The 16,518-nt window shown below is 39.2% G+C and overlaps 1 protein-coding gene and 1 pseudogene across 4 annotated transcripts in view; both read left to right on the forward strand.

Moving 5' to 3' along the window:
• The window catches only part of EXOC6B (exocyst complex component 6B), a 702,542-nt gene that overhangs the window by 438,339 nt on the left and 247,685 nt on the right, over positions 1-16,518 (forward strand). The window lies entirely within an intron of this gene.
• LOC119512677 lies at positions 13,646-15,274 on the forward strand (annotated as a pseudogene).

A 16,518-nucleotide genomic window follows, 5' to 3' on the forward strand; every position in this document is an offset into this window, starting at 1 on the left:
ATCTAATTAACACTGATAGGTCTGCCCACACAAGATTACATCAAAGATTATGGCGTTTGGGGGGACATAATACATTCAAACTGGCACAATGGATTTTCCCTTAGAACCTCCCCTAAAAATGCAGGCTTTGATTTTAGCCCTCTAAGATGTACTTTGGACTTGTGACCTCCAGAACTGTAAGAAAATAAATGTTTATTATATTAAACCATTAAGTCTATGGTAATTTGTTACAGCTACAATAGGAAGCTAATACAACTGCTCTCCAACTTTTTGGTCTTTACACTTAGACAGTTATATGTCTCTCTCTCTTTTTTTTTTTAATCTTCATTTTATTGAGATATATTCACATACCACTCAGTCATACAAAACAAATCGTACATTCGATTGTTCACAGTACCATTACATAGTTGTACATTCATCACCTAAACCAATCCCTGACACCTTCATTAGCACACACACACAAATAACAAGAATAATAATTAAAGTGAAAAAGAGCAATAAAAGTAAAAAAGAACACTGGATACCTTTGTCTGTTTGTTTGTTTGTTTGTTTCCTTCCCCTATTTTTCTACTCATCCATCCATAAACTAGACAAAGGGGAGTGTGGTCCTTATGGCTTTCCCAATCCCATTGTCACCCCTCATAAGCTACATTTTTATACAATTGTCTTCAAGATTCATGGGTTCTGGGTTGTAGTTTGATAGTTTCAGGTATCTACCACCAGCTACCCCAATTCTTTGGAACCTAAAAAGGGTTGTCTAAATTGTGCATAAGAGTGCCCACCAGAGTGACCTCTCGGCTCCTTTTGGAATCTCTCTGCCACTGAAGCTTATTTCATTTTCTTTCACATCCCCCTTTTGGTCAAGAAGATGTTCTCCATCCCACGATGCCGGGTCTGTATTCCTCCCCGGGAGTCATATTCCACATTGCCAGGGAGATTCACTCCCTTGGGTGTCTGATCCCACGTCAGGGGGAGGGCAGTGATTTCACCTTTCAAGTTGGCTTAGGTAGAGAGAGAGGGCCACATCTGAGCAGCAAAGAGGCATTCGGGAGGAGGCTCTTAGGCACAATTATAGGGAGACCTAGCCTCTCCTTTGCAGCAACAGTCTTCCCAAGGGTAAATCCTGTGGTAGAGGGCTCAACCCATCAAACCACCAGTCCCCTATGTCTGTGGTCATGTTAGCAACCATCGAGGTAGGGTAGGCCAATACCCCTGCATTCTCCACAGGCTCCTCAAGGGGGCTCTACATATTTTTTTCCTTGTTTTTTTTTTTTTAACTTTTTTCTTTTTTAAATCAACTGTATGAAAAATAAAAAAATAATTTAAAAAATACAATAAAAGAACATTTCAAAGAGACAATAACAAGGGAGTAAGAAACAGACAACTAACCTAAGATAACTACCTTACTTCCAACATGTTCCTGCTCTACCCGAAGAAAGTTACCTAATATAGCAACATTTCTGTGATCTTGTTCCTACTATACCCATCAGAAATTAACAGACCATAGTCATTCCTGGGCACTCCCAGAATGTTAAATTTACCCATGATAGCTTATCTGTTCTTCTTGGATTATTGTTCCCCCTTCCTTAATTGCTCTCTATTGCTAGTTCCCCTACATTCTACATTATAAACCATTTGTTTTACATTTTTCAAAGTTCACATTAGTGGTAGCATATAATATTTCTCTTTTTCTGCCTGGCTTATTTCGCTCAGCATTATGTCTTCAGCGTTCATCCATGTTGTCATATGTTTCACGAGATCGTTCCTTCTTACTGCTGTGTCGTATTCCATCGTGTGTATATACAACATTTTATTTATCCACTCATCTGTTGAAGGACATTTGGGTTGTTTCCATCTCTTGGCAATTGTGAACAATGCTGCTATGAACATTGGTGTGCAGATATCTGTTCGTGTCACTGCTTTCCGATCTTCCGGATATATGCCGAGAAGTGCAATCTCTGGATCGAATGGTAACTCTATATCTAGTTTTCTAAGGAACTGCCAGACTGACTTCCAGAGTGGCTGAACCATTATACAGTCCCACCAACAATGAATAAGAGTTCCAGTTTCTCCACATCTCCTCCAGCATTTGTAGTTTCCTGTTTGTTTCATGGCAGCCATTCTAACCGGTGTGAGATGGTATCTCATTGTCTTAATTTGCATCTCTCTAATAGCTAGTGAAGCTGAACATTTTTTCATGTGTTTCTTGGCCATTTGTATTTCCTCTTCAGAAAACTGTCTTTTCATATCTTTTGCCCATTTTATAATTGGGCTGTCTGTACTACTGTCATTGAGTTGTAGGATTTCTTTATATATGCAAGATATCAGTCTTTTGTCAGATACATGGTTTCCAAAAATTTTTTCCCATTGAGTTGGCTGCCTCTTTACCTTTTTGAGAAATTCCTTTGAGGTGCAGAAACTTCTAAGATTAAGGAGTTCCCATTTATCTATTTTTTCTTTTGTTGCTTGTGCTTTGGGTATAAAGTCTAGGAAGTGTCCACATAATACAAGGTCTTGAAGATGTTTTCCTACATTATCTTCTAGGAGTTTTATGGTGCTTTCTTTTATATTGAGATCTTTCGTCCATTTTGAGTTAAATTTTGTGTAGGGTGTGAGGTAGGGGTCCTCTTTCATTCTTTTGGGTATGGATATCCAACTCTCCCAGCCCTATTTGTTGAAAAGACCATTATGACCCAGTTCATTGACTTTGGGGGCCTTATCAAAGATCAGTTGGCCATAGATCTGAGGGTCTATCTCTGAATTCTCAATTCGATTCCATTGATCTATATGTCTATCTTTGTGCCAGTACCATGCTGTTTTGACAACTGTGGCTTTATAATAAGCTTCAAAGTCAGGGAGTATAACTCCTCCCACTTTGTTTTTGTTTTTTTTTTTGAGTGTCTTTAGCAATTCGAGGCATCTTCCCTTTCCAAATAAATTTGATAACTAGCTTTTCCAAGTCTGCAAAGTAGGTTGTTGGAATTTTGATTGGGATTGCATTGAATCTGTAGATGGGTTTGGGTAGAATTGACATCTTAATGACATTTAGCCTTCCTATCCATGAACATGGAATCTTTTTCCATCTTTTAAGGTCCCCTTCTATTTCTTTTAGTAGAGTTATGTAGTTTTCTTTGTATAGGTCTTTTACATCTTTGGTTAAGTTTATTCCTAGGTACTTGATTTTTTTAGTTGCTATTGAAAATGGTGTCTTTTTCTTGAGTGTCTCTTCTGTTTGTTCATTTCTAGCATATAGAAACATTACTGACTTATGTGCATTAATCTTGTATCCCGCTACTTTGCTAAATTTGTTAATTAGCTCTCGTAGCTGTATCTGTGATTTCTCGGGGTTTTCCAGATATAAGATCATATCATCTGCAAACAATGACAGTTTTACTTCTTCTTTTCCAATTTGGATGCCTTTTATTTCTTTGTCTTCCCGGATTGCCCTGGCTAGCACTTCCAGCACAATGTTGAATAACAGTGGTGACAGCGGGCATCCTTGTCTTGTTCCTGATCTTAGAGGGAAGGCTTTCAGTCTCTCACCATTGAGTACTATGCTGGCTGTGGGTTTTTCATATATGCCCTTTATCATGTTGAGGAAGTTTCCTTCAATTCCTACCTTTTGAAGTGTTTTTATCAAAAACGGATGTTGGATTTTGTCAAATGCTTTTTCAGCATCTATTGAGATGATCAATTGATTTTTCCCTTTTGACTTGTTAATGTGTTGTAATACATTGATTGATTTTCTTATGTTGAACCATCCTTGCATGCCTGGAATGAACCCCACTTGGTCATGGTGTATGATTTTTTTAATGTGTCTTTGGATTCGATTTGCAAGTATTTTGTTGAGGATTTTTGCATCTATATTCATTAGGGAGATTGGCCGGTAGTTTTCCTTTTTTGTAGCATCTTTGCTTGGTTTTGGTATTAGATTGATGTTAGCTTCATAAAATGAGTTAGGTAGTGTTCCATTTTCTTCAATGTTTTGAAAGAGTTTGAGTAAGATTGGTGTCAGTTCTTTCTGGAAAGTTTGGTAGAATTCCCCTGTGAAGCCATCTGGCCCTGGGCATTTATTTGTGGGAAGATTTTTGATGACTGATTGGATCTCTTTGCTTGTGATGGGTTGGTTGAGGTCTTCTGTTTCTTCTCTCGTCAGTCTAGGTTGTTCATATGTTTCCAGGAAATTGTCCATTTCCTCTACATTATCCAGTTTGTTGCCATACAGTTGTTCATGGTATCCCCTTATAATTTTTTTAATTGCTTCAAGATCTGCAGTTATGTCACCTTTTTCATTCATTATTTTGTTTATATGGGTCTTCTCTCTTTTTGATTTTGTCAGTCTAGCTAGAGCTTGTCAATCTTGTTGTTCTTCTCAAAGAACCAACTTTTGGTGATACTTATCCTCTCTATTGTTTTTTTGTTCTCTATGTCATTTATTTCTGCTTTAATCCTTGTTATTTCTTTTCTTCTACTTGGTTTAGGATTGATTTGCTGTTCATTATCTAGTTTCTTCAGTTGATCCATTAGTTCTTTGATTTTGGCTCTTTCTTCCTTTTTAATATATGCGTTTTGTGCTATAAATTTCCCCCTCAGTACCGCTTTTGCTGCATCCCATAGGTTTTGTTATGTTGTGTTCTTATTTTCATTTGTCTCTGTATATTTAGCAATTTCTCTTGTTATTTCTTCTTTAACCCACTGATTATTTAGGAGTGTGTTGTTTAACCTCCAGGTATTTGTGAATTTTCTAAGTCTCTGATGGTTATTGACTTCTAATTGTATTCCATTGTGGCTTGAGAATGTGCTGTGAATAATTTCAGTCTTTTTAAATGTATTGAGCCTTGTTTTATGTACCAGAATATGATCTATTCTGGAGAAAGTTCCATGAGGACTAGAGAAGTATGTGTATCCTGGTGATTTGGGATGTTATGTTCTATATATGTCTGTTAAATCTAATTCATTTATCAGATTGTTTAGGTTTTCATTTTCCTTATTGGTCTTCTGTCTGGTTGATCTATCTATAGGAGAGAGTGATGTGTTGAAGTCTCCCACAATTATTGTGGAAACATCAATTACTTCCTTTAGTTTTGCCAGTGTTTCTCTCATGTATTTTGTGGCACCCTGATTGGGTGCATAGACATTCATGATTGTTATTTCTTCTTGTTGGATTGCCCCTTTTATTGGTATGTAGTGGCCTTCTTTGTCTCTCAAAACATCCCTGCATTTAAAGTCTATTTTATCTGAGATTAATATTGCTACACCTGCTTTCTTTTGGCTGTAGCTTGCATGAAGTATTTTTTTCCATCCTTTCACTTTCAATTTCTTTGTGTCCCTGTATCTAAGATGAGTCTCTTGTATGCAACATATTGATGGTTCATTTTTTTTAATCCATTCTGCGAATCTATATCTTTTAATTGGGGAGTTTAATCCATTTACATTCAACGTTATTACTGTGAAGGCATTTCTTGAATCAGCCATCTTATCCTTTCGTTTATGTTTGTGATATATATTTTTCCCCTCTCTCTATTAATATCCTTTAATGTACTCATACCGAATCTCTTTAGTACTGAACCTTTCTCCAAGTCTCTCTCTCCTTTCTTTGCTTCTCTGTCTGTAGGGCTCCCTTTAGTACTCCAGTAGGGCAGGTCTCTTGTTAGCAAATTCTCTCAGCATTTGTTTGTCTGTGAAAAATTTAAGCTCTCCTGCAAATTTGAAGGAGAGCTTTGCTGGATAAAGTATTCTTGGTTGGAAATTTTTCTCACTCAGAATTTTAAATATATCGTGCCACTGCCTTCTTTCCGCCATGGTGGCTGCTGAGTAGTCACTACTTAGTCTTATGCTGTTTCCTTTGTATCTGGTGAATTGCTTTTCTCTTGCTGCTTTCAGAACTTGCTCCTTCTCTTCCGTGTTTGACAGTGTGATCAGAATATGTCTCGGAGTGGGTTTATTTGGATTTATTCTATTTGGAGTTCGCTGGGCATTTATGATTTGTGTATTTATGTTGTTTAGAAGACTTGGGAAGTTTTCCCCAACAATTTCTTTGAATACTCTTCCTAGACCTTTACCCTTTTTTTCCCCTTCTGGAACACCAATGAGTCTTATATTTAGACGTTTTATATTATCTATCATATCCCTGAGGTCCGTTTCGATTTTTTCAATTTTTTTCCCCATACTTTCTTTTGTGCTTTCATTTTCCATTCTGTCATCTTCCAGGTCACTGATTCGTTGTTCAACTTCCTCTAGTCTTGTACTATGAGTATGCAGAATCTTTTTAATTTGGTCAACAGTTCCTTTAATTTCCATAAGATCATCTATTTTTTTATTTAGTCTTGCAATGTCTTCTTTATGCTCTTCTAGGGTCTTCTTGATATCCTTTGTATCCCATACTATGGTCTCATTGTTCATCTTTAGTTCTTTGATTAGTTGCTCTAGGTGCTGTGTCTCTTCTGATCTTTTGATTTGGGTGCTTGGGCTTGTGTTATCCATATCGTCCGGTTTTTTCATATGCTTTATAATTTTCTGTTGTTTTTGGCCTCTTGGCATTTGCTGAACTTGATAGGGTTCTTTTAGGATTTGTAGACCAATTGAAGTCCTTATCTCTAATTTATCAGATCTACAGCTTCATGGAGTACACTTTCTCTAACTAACCAGCAGGTGGCATGCACAAGCCACGTGTTCTCCACAAGCCAGTTCTCCCCTGCTTTGCCTTTGTGGTGAGTGGGGGAGTGAATCTTGTGGGGTCCAATTGGTGTACCAAGCTTGCGTGTGTAGTTGGTGTTGCCCGCCCTATATATGGGGCGTGTGTCTGGGCGGTCAGGGAGGGGAGGTGGCTCTAACAATCAAATCTCCCTGGTGTTCCTCGAGTTTGAAAGCTGCTGCAATAGTGTAATCCTTCAGTTCAGTCCTGCCACAGTTTGTCTCTGCCACTGACCCACAAGTCCTTGGTATTAGCGTATGGCTCCTGAGACTTGCGAGTGGGTCTCTCTTCCAGGCCGTGCACCCCCTGGTCCTCTGTTGAGGGATGACTGTGCTATGTCACAGGTGAGTGCCGTCCCCCCAGGGCAGTTCTGGGCTGCTGGGCTGTGTAGAGAGGCTCCCAGTCTGCTGAAATGATGGCTGAATGAAGATTTGTTAATTCATACTGCTCCACCTTCCCAACTCTGGGACAACCAGCTGAGGGTGCAGGGAAGGCTAATGTCCACGCCCAGTTTTGTGGTGTGTGCCTGTTATTTGAAGCATTTCCATCACACTGGGTAGTCTGGGGCAGCTCTGGGCTATGGGGCTGGCGATGGGCAGGAATGTTTCCTGTCCACCAGGATGATGGCTGTGAGCGGACACCCCCCTTTTCTTGGGAAGTTGTGGTGTTTAGTGAATTTTCTGAGCCACTGGATTGTTGCCTTTTGTCTCAGAGCTCTCTTAGTTCTGCTCTTGTCTTGACGTGCCCAAATTGCAAGTCTTTGAGGCTTTCTGTATTGGGCTTCTTAGAGTAATTGTTTTAGAAAAAGAAAAAAGAAAAAAAAAAAAAAGGGCCCTCCTCAGAGATCTAATGGGTTATTGAAATGCTAAGAGACAAAGCAATTAGGGCCATTAAGGAAAGATCCATGGGGCAGAGAGATCAGTTTTTCTTCGGGATTTGCATATAAGCCTCAGGGCCTGAGCTCTGCCCTTCCCCTTTCTATGTTCACCAGAACTCCAGAAATCCTCTGTTGTTATTTTGGAGTTTTTCTTGCTGTTTTTTGCTATGCCTGTCTCCTCTCTGCTGGGCTGGCTGCTCTCAGATTCTCTGGTGTCTGGTCTCAGTCTATCTATGGTTGGAGTTTGGATCAGTAGAATGAGTTTCCGATAAGAGCTGCCACTGCAGTTTTCCCTTCTCCTTCCCAGCGCTGACGGCCCCTCCTCTCACGGGACTGAGCCTGGCAGGGAGGGGCACGGGTCCCCTGGCCACAAAAACTTACAGATTTCGCTGATCTCAGCAGTTTGACGTGTTCATGAGTGTTGTATGAAGAATGCCCATAGTCAGATTGCTCTGTGGTGTCCAGTCCACGCAGTTCCTGGCTTTCTACCTACTTTCCTGGAGGAGTATCTAAAACATACAGCTCACCAATCCGCCATCTTGCCCCCCGGGTTATATGTCTCTTGATATCATATTAGAAACTAATACTGAGAAATGTTTAAAATACACATTTATTTCAAATTTAAAATATACCCAGTAACTATTAACCTAAATAATATTTTTTCAATAAAATAACCATATTGTATAAAACAAAATTTGTTGAGAAGAGTGGCATTATATTGTATTTTTGTATATCACTTTAATCTCTGGCTTAGTAGGAGTTAATTGGGTATCTCATAATCTGCTTCAGTATTCATGCGTTGTGATAGGTTCTTCTGGTTGAAGTGTATAAGAAAATCTGGCTTCACACAAATTAGTAGTTGGGCGAGGGAGGAATATTTTCATAGACTTTTCATATAATTGTTGATATTATTCTTTGATACTATGGCAAAACTCAATAGATAGTAGTCTCTTAAAGGTTGGTTGCAGTATGGAATCTGAAACCTTATCAGTGATTTATTCATACTCTGTTACCTTGAAGTCCAGTGGTCTATCTTGTACTTTGAATAGATATTTTACTCACACATGGTTTTGTAGAATCATGCATTGGTTGTATAGAAAATATTAGTTCACTGAGTTATGCAGATCTGCCAAATGTTGATATTTTATTATATAATATTTTAAAAAATCGTATACGTCAATATTACTACCAGTCTTGTAAGAAAAGTCTGTAAGTACTGGGAAGCTATCCCACGGTGGGAGATACAGGTTTTCCAAAATTCTAAATTTGGCTTGTAAGCTTGAGTTTTGTCAGTAGCAACAAATACTGTCAGTTATTTTCATTGACATGGCAGGCTCATTTATTTTCAAGAAAATGCCTACATCAAGTCTGAATAAACATAGTTTCTCTCAGCTACTTTTTCAAATGAAAATGGTGCTCTATGAAAAAAGAGGCTAGTTCAGCTTGCAAGTCAATGCTTTTCAACACAAATGCTTTTCCTTGAAACAATTGTCATATTTAGTACACACCATAAGTGTTTTATGCATACATTCCAGTGTATCACGCAGATATTAAAAAGACATATACTCAAAGGATTAATATTTACTAAAATTAATAATTTCTACTGCTTCATCAAGGATATTCTTACATGAAAGTAGCATTTGTTTTGTTGTAAGTGTCTGGCAGAGAAGAATACAGTGACTACCGGTACAGTTTGGTATCATGGCCACTTTACTTCATGCACCAGTTTTACCCTCCATTGCTTTTGCACCATCATTGCAAATGTCAACATAGTGAAAAAGACAAATCACATCTTCATGTTGCAATGAAATTGTTTTGATGTGGACCCTTGAAAGGGCATGCGCAAATCACATTTTGAGTACTTGTTCTAGTTATGAGTTCTTTATAGGATATATGCATTTTGCAAATTTTTTTCCCACATTTTCTTGCCTTGTCACTCTCTTAATGAATTTTTTTTAAATATGATTACACTTGGAGAGACATAAATTCATTTTTAAATATAATTTTCAGAATTAAACCTTTTTTTCTCCCTAAGGTATTGCAGTTTTGGTCACAGCACATTGGTCATATTACTATTTTTCTGGGACATACCTCTGATTCCCAGTCCCTGTGTTTTCCTCCCTAGGGAAATGGAGATGTCCATTCTACAGTGTTGGCTTGTGTAATCTTGGTTTCTAACAGCCTTTCATTCTTTAATTATGTGTATTTAGTATACTTTGCTTTATGGTTCAAACATTACAAGGTAACTTGAGCATTCATGATATTAACTGGTATGTTGGAGGAGAAATGTTTATATGAAATTATATTCATCTAGATCATAACTATTTTCTCATTAACACTTGTAAACCTAGAAGAATTTCATTCCAGAATATAAGTATTCAAGATTGCCTAAAATCAAAACAACTCTATATGTATTAACTGAGTACAGTGTCTAATACATAGTAAGCATTTAATAAATGTTAGCTATAATGTTTATAGTAGATAACAGTATTAAAACTTATGTAATAGATATCATAGGTATTATTAAACCTTAAGAATCCTTCTATGGTATAGACAAGCAACATCAATTATTTTGAGATTATTAGAAGAATAGTGTTGATATGTTATCTTGCAGGTGCTAAAGGAAATGTGAAATGTCAGTTCCTGAGGGGACATTTAATTGTGATCTTTCTTTAGGGCTTCCCTTTCCCTTAGCAGTAGCCCTTGGGGATTTTTCCAGTGTTTTTTGTTTATCCCTTTACCTTGTTGGTGGAACCTAGCTCCCAAGTGTAGGGGAGGGACTGAATCTAATGAGCATGAGCATTATAGCATGTCAAGCTTCAATAATAATCTGTTCATTTATTCACCAAATATATATGAAACCCCTACTCTGCAAAGTACCATGCTGGCGACTGGAGGTAAAATTGGAAACCTTTAGAGAATATTAAATGGGATAGTGATTTGACTCGATTTTTGTTTTCTAGAGGAACTTTGCAGCTATCAGGAGGCTCAGAGACCAGTTAGAAGGCAGTTGTATTAGTCCAGAGTAAAGATGATTTGGGACCTTCAGTAGGTATATGTGTGACAACTGAAGCCATAGAAAGTGAATCAATCAATTCAGTTAACCTCTTTGAGCCCATCAATAAACCAGAAATACGATTCCCTGCTATATTTGTCTCACACAGTATTGTTATGAAATCAAATGAGATAATGTATGTAAAATCATTAGTAAACAGCCATGGAAATGTTATCTATTACAGTTGTCATTTTTATCAATATTTCTTTATCTGTTTTCTTCTTATTTTCTTTCCTGCATCCACTGTTTTATGGCTTATAATACTAAATATTTTCAGTTTTTAAATATTATGTTAGCTCAGCTCCCTAAAGTATTCAAAATATTGGTACATTAGAAACAAACTCTAGGTTCAAATTCAGGGCACATTTGGTTGTAAGGAATTGCAGGAGCAATGACATCTTTTTAAATTTAGAGTGATGCATCATTTTCTCCAGGACTCATCAGTCTTTTGCACAGAACAAACTGGGTATTTGGACAGGAAGGTGATAGGATGCATCTTGCTAATTTTTTTGCCTTTGATTTACTATTTTGGAAAGGAACAAGTTGCTCCAAAGCCTTCTATACCACCCTTCCTACTATAATAACCCTCATTCTACAGGTCAGGAAACCTGTACTTAGGAGTTGGGAGAACAGTCTGATCAATGGCAGCAGTAACTGGACATCCAAAGCTCCACCCTCAGTGGGAACCTGTTCCCAGGTGACTTCAGATAATACTTTAATTATGATTTTGACTGCCACATTCCACAGGCTGCTGGCTTTCAATCCTGTGAAATGTGTTTAAACTGATGTTTAAAACACAGTTTCTTTGCCAGGGTCCAGTGTAGCACTACAATATCCAAAACAAATAAAATACATATAAATTATGGAGATAAAAGATGAAATCCATACAAAGCCAAAAAGCATAATGAAAAACCCAGAGGTCATTGCCAGTTTCTAAAGGGAAAGGGATATTTTCTTCATAACTCCTGAATTCCTAAAGATCTCCACTTTAAAGTTTCTGGCATACCTTGGAGATACTCCAGGTTCAGTTCAGACTACTGCAGTAAAATGAATATTGCAGTAAAGTGAGTCACATGAATTGTTTGGTTTCCAGTGCATATAAAAGTTATGTTTTTACTATACTGTAGTCTAAGTGTGCAATACCATTATCTCTAAATAAAGCAATGTACATACCTTAATCAAAAATATTTATTGCTAAAAAGTCCTAACCATTGTCTGAGCCTTCAGCAAATTGTAATCTCTTTGCTGATGGACGGTTTTGCCTTGATGTTGATGGCTGCTGACTGATCAGGGTGGTCATTGCTGAAGGTTGGGGTGGCTGTGACAATTCCTTAAAATAAGGCAACAATGAAGTTTGCCACAATGATTGACTTCCTTTCATGAAAGATTCGTCTGTAGCATGCAATGCTGTTTGATAGCATTTTACCCACAGTAGAATTTCTTTCAAAATTGGAGTCAATTCTTAAATCCCTGCCACTGCTTTTTCAACTGTTGATGTAATATTCCAAATTCTTTGTTTTCATTTCAACAATGTTCACAGAATCTTCACCAGGAGTAGATTCCATCTTAAGAAACCACTTTGTTTGTTCAAGCATAAGAAACAACTCATCTCCCAATGTTTTATCATGAGATGCAGCAATTCATATAAAATCTTTGGGCTCCACGTCTGATTCTAGTTCTCTTGCTGTTTCTACCACATCTGCAGTTACTTCCTTCACTGAAGTCTTGAACCCCTCGAAGTTATCCACAAGGATTGTAAATCAACTTTTTCCAAATTCCTGTTAATGTTGATATTTTGACCTCCCATGAATCTCAAATGTTCTTAATGACTGCTAGAATAATGAAGCCTTTCCCAAAGGTTAGCATTTTACTTTGCCCAGATCCATCAGAGGAATCACTATCTATGGCAGCAATAGCCTTAAAAAACATATTTCTGAAATAATAAGACTTGCAAGTCAAGCTACTCCTTGATCCATGGACTGCAGAATGGATCTTGTGTTAACAGGCATGAAAACAACATTAATCTCATTGCACATCTTCATCAGAGCTCTTGGGTGACTAGGTGCATTATCAATGAGCAGTAATATTTTGAAAGGAATCTTTTGAGTAGCAGGTCTCGACAGTGGGCTTAAAATATTCATTAAACCTTGTGCTATCATCCAGGCTTTGCTGTTCCATTTGTAGAGCACAGGTGGTAGATTTAGCATAAATCTTAAAAGCCATAGGATTTTTGGAATGGTAAATGATCATTACCTTCAACTTAAAATTGCCAGCTAGTTTAGCCCCCAACAAGAGAATCAGCCTGCCTTTTGAAGCTTTAAAGCCAGGCGTTGACTTCTCTCTAGCTATGGAAGTCCAAGATAGCATCTTCTTCCAGTAGAAAGCTGTTTTGTCTACATTTAAAATCTGTGGTTTAGTGTAGCCACCTTCATCAATTATCTTAGCTAGATCTTCTTGATAACTTGCTGCAGCTTCTACATCAGCACTTGTTGCTTCATCTTGCAGTTTTATGGAGATGACTTCTTTCCCTAAACCTCATGAACAAACCTCTGCTATCTTCCAGCTTTCCTTCTGCAGCTTCCTCACCCCTGTCAGCTTTCACAGAATTGAAGAACGTTAGGGCCTTGTCTGGATTATGCTCTGATTTAAGGGAATATTGTGGCTGATTTGATCTTTTATCCAGACTATTAAAACTTTCTACATATTAGCAATAAAGCTGTTTTGCTTTCTTATCATTTGTGTGCTCACTGGAGTCATGCTTTTAATTTCCTTCATGAACTTTTCCTTTCCATTCATAACTTGGCTAACTGTGTAGTGAAAAAGGCCTAGCTTTTGGTCTATCGCAGCTTTTGACATGCCTTCCTTACTAAGCTTAATCATTTCTAGCTTTTGATTTAAAGTGAGAGACTTGTGGCTTTTCCTTTCATTTGAACTCTTAGAGGCCATTGTAGAGTTATTAACTGGCCTGATTTCAATATTGTTGTGTCTCCGGAAATAGGGAGGTCTGGGGAGAGGGAGAGAGACTGGGGAATGGCTAGTCGCTGGAGAGTCAGGACACGTACACCACTTATCAATTAAGTTCGCCATCTTACATGGGCACCGTTCATGGTGCCTCAAAACAATTGCAATGCTGACACCAAAGATCACAGACTGAGCTGCCTCCTTTCAGCCTTGTCCACCCATGCAGTGGCACGGCTCCTGTTCCTGCCGCGGTTCTCTCTCCACCCTCCTTACCCACCAGGTCCCTGAGAATGCCCGCCATGGCTTTACGCACTACGGCCACCCGACTCTTTGGAGCCAAGAGTGCATCCATTCTTATTTGCTGCCTGGCATGCCAGTGCTTCATGAATTTGAAAAATGTATCTGCTGACCTGATATCTAAGGAACAGGTCAGAATTAAGACCTTCAAGCAGCAACATGGCAAGAAGGTAGTGGGCCAAATCACTGTGGACGTAATGTTTGGTGGCATGAGAGGCGTGAAGGGATTGGTATATGAAACATTGGTTCTTGTTCCTGATGAGAGCATCTGTTTCCAAGTCTATAGTATCCCTGAATGCTAGAAACTGCTACCCAAAGCTAAGGGTAGAATCTGTCCAGTTACCAGCAGCCCTGCCTGAGGGCTTATTTTGGCTGCTGGTAACTGGACAGATCCTATCGGTGGAACAAGGATCTTGGCTCTCAAAAAAGTGGGCGTAAAGGGCGATTCTGCCTTCCCATGTGGTCACCATGCTGGAAAACTTTCCCACCAATCTACACCCTATGTCTCAGTTCAGTGCAGCCATTACTGCCCTCAACAGTGAAAGTAACTTTGCCCAAAAATGTGCAGAGAATGTCAACCAAACCAAGTACTGGGAGTTGATTTATGAAGACTGTATGGATCTGATTGCAAAGCTACCTGTGTTGCAGCAAAGATCTACTGGAACCTCTACTGAGAGAGCGGTGTATTGGGGCCATTGACACTAAGCTGGACTGGTCCCACAGTTTCACCAACATGTTAGGCTAGACTTGTGCTCCGTTCACTGAGTGTATGCACATGTACCTCACCATCCAAGTGACTACAAGGGTGGCAGTGTAAGTGCCCATATCAGCCACTTGGTGGGCAGTGCCCTTTCAGACCTGGCCTCCATAGCGGCTATGAATGGGCTGACAGGGCCCCTACAAGGAGTGGCAGATCCAAAAGTTCTTGTCTGGCTAGCACAACCACATAAGAAAGTTGGCAAAGATGTGTCGGATGAGAAATTGTGAGACTATGTGTGGAACACACTCAACTCAGGATGGCTTGTCCCAGCCTATGGCCATGCAGTACTAAGAAAGACTGATCCACAATATGTCTGTCAGCGAGAATTTGCTCTGAAACACCTGCCTAATGACTCCATGTTTAAGCTGATTGCTCATCTTTTAAGATTGTGCCCAGTGTCCTCTTAGAACAGGGCAGGACCAAGAATCCCTAGCCCAAAGTAGATGCCCCAGTGGAGTGCTGCTCCAGGACTATGGCATGACTGAGATGAATTATGACATGGTCGTGTTTGGGATATCACAGGCACTGGGGGTACTGGCACAGCTCATCTGGAGCTGAGCCCTAGGCTTCACTCCAGAGAGGCCCAAATCTATGAGCACGGATGGTCTGATGAAGATTGTGGACTCTTAAGTCAGGGTCAAACTGGAGATTGGGAGGAAAGTGACTACCAGAAAGTGAGGAAACTTATTAAAAAAAAAAAGAAGAGGAAAGAAAATTACACTTTTGTCTTTTGTTTCAGGGCTTAAAAATTTAAGATTTAATTGTATCTGAGGCACTGATAAATTTGAAGTTGAATAGTTTCCCCTAACCAGCCCTCTTCCCCTGCCTGGTGTGAGTTGCCTATCAACTGTAGGATGACCAGGACTAATGTATGTATTATGGGTCAGGTTTGGCCCCCACCATCTCTAGAGTGGGAATCTAGCCTCACTTTTCCCTGAGTCAAAGCTGGTTACAAAGAATTTGTGGTCACTTTGGAGCTTTTGGTTCTATTCTGTCCAGCCCTCAGTAGACCAGCAAGCCAGGACTCTGCCCCTTCTCTTTCCATAGGCTTCATATTGTAGTAAACCCCACTGCCCTCTACTGTGCACACAAAACACCTCTCAGGAAGGACCTGTGGGTTAGCTGGACATGGCTTTGGCATTTTTTTATGCTACCAGGTGAGCATAGATGCACATGGCATGCCAGGACTAGCATCCAGTGTTTGATTTTTATTTCCCTTTTTAAAATTGTCCCATTAAAGTTAGGGTCTGAGGTGTGTTCTCTTCTGCATTACTTTAATACTCACCTCCTTTCAGACTTTTTATACCTGCCGCACCTTAGGCTGAAGATGCTCTGGGCTTTCCTCTTTTGGTCCCTACTAGAGACCTTTTTCAGCAGGTGGCATAAACCACTATCCGATCTGTGGTCTTTCTCAGTCATTTGGCTTTTTAAGTGCTTACTGTGAGCTAAGCTTTATATTTCCATAGAAAACAAGCCACTTCTCTCTGACCTTTTTTTCTTTTCTTTTTTTCTTATGGGCTACAGGGACTTGGGAATGACCAGAATGCTATCTTCATGGTCTGGCCCCAGGGGTTGTCACTTCCTTTTCAACAGGGCAATGATTTGAAATTGTAAATGGTCCTTATTGCATATTTTAGGCTTGGGGCTGAGGGCATTAAAAACAGTAAACCTCCCCTTCAGCCTCTGCTACATGAAAATACCCCCTTATTTATCAAGGTCATTTTCTCATCTCTTTCCCAAGAACTTAAAGTACAGTGTTTGTTTTAGAAGCTACATTTTCACAGGTTTTCAGTGACTCAGAATGCTCTACTGCCTTTTCTTTGAGAAAGGACTGAAACACACTCCTTCTGTGCCCCCTTCCTCCTTCCCAACTC

This window comes from Choloepus didactylus, chromosome 17 (genome assembly GCF_015220235.1).
Source record: "Choloepus didactylus isolate mChoDid1 chromosome 17, mChoDid1.pri, whole genome shotgun sequence".
In the NCBI taxonomy this organism is placed as follows: Eukaryota; Metazoa; Chordata; class Mammalia; order Pilosa; family Megalonychidae; genus Choloepus; species Choloepus didactylus.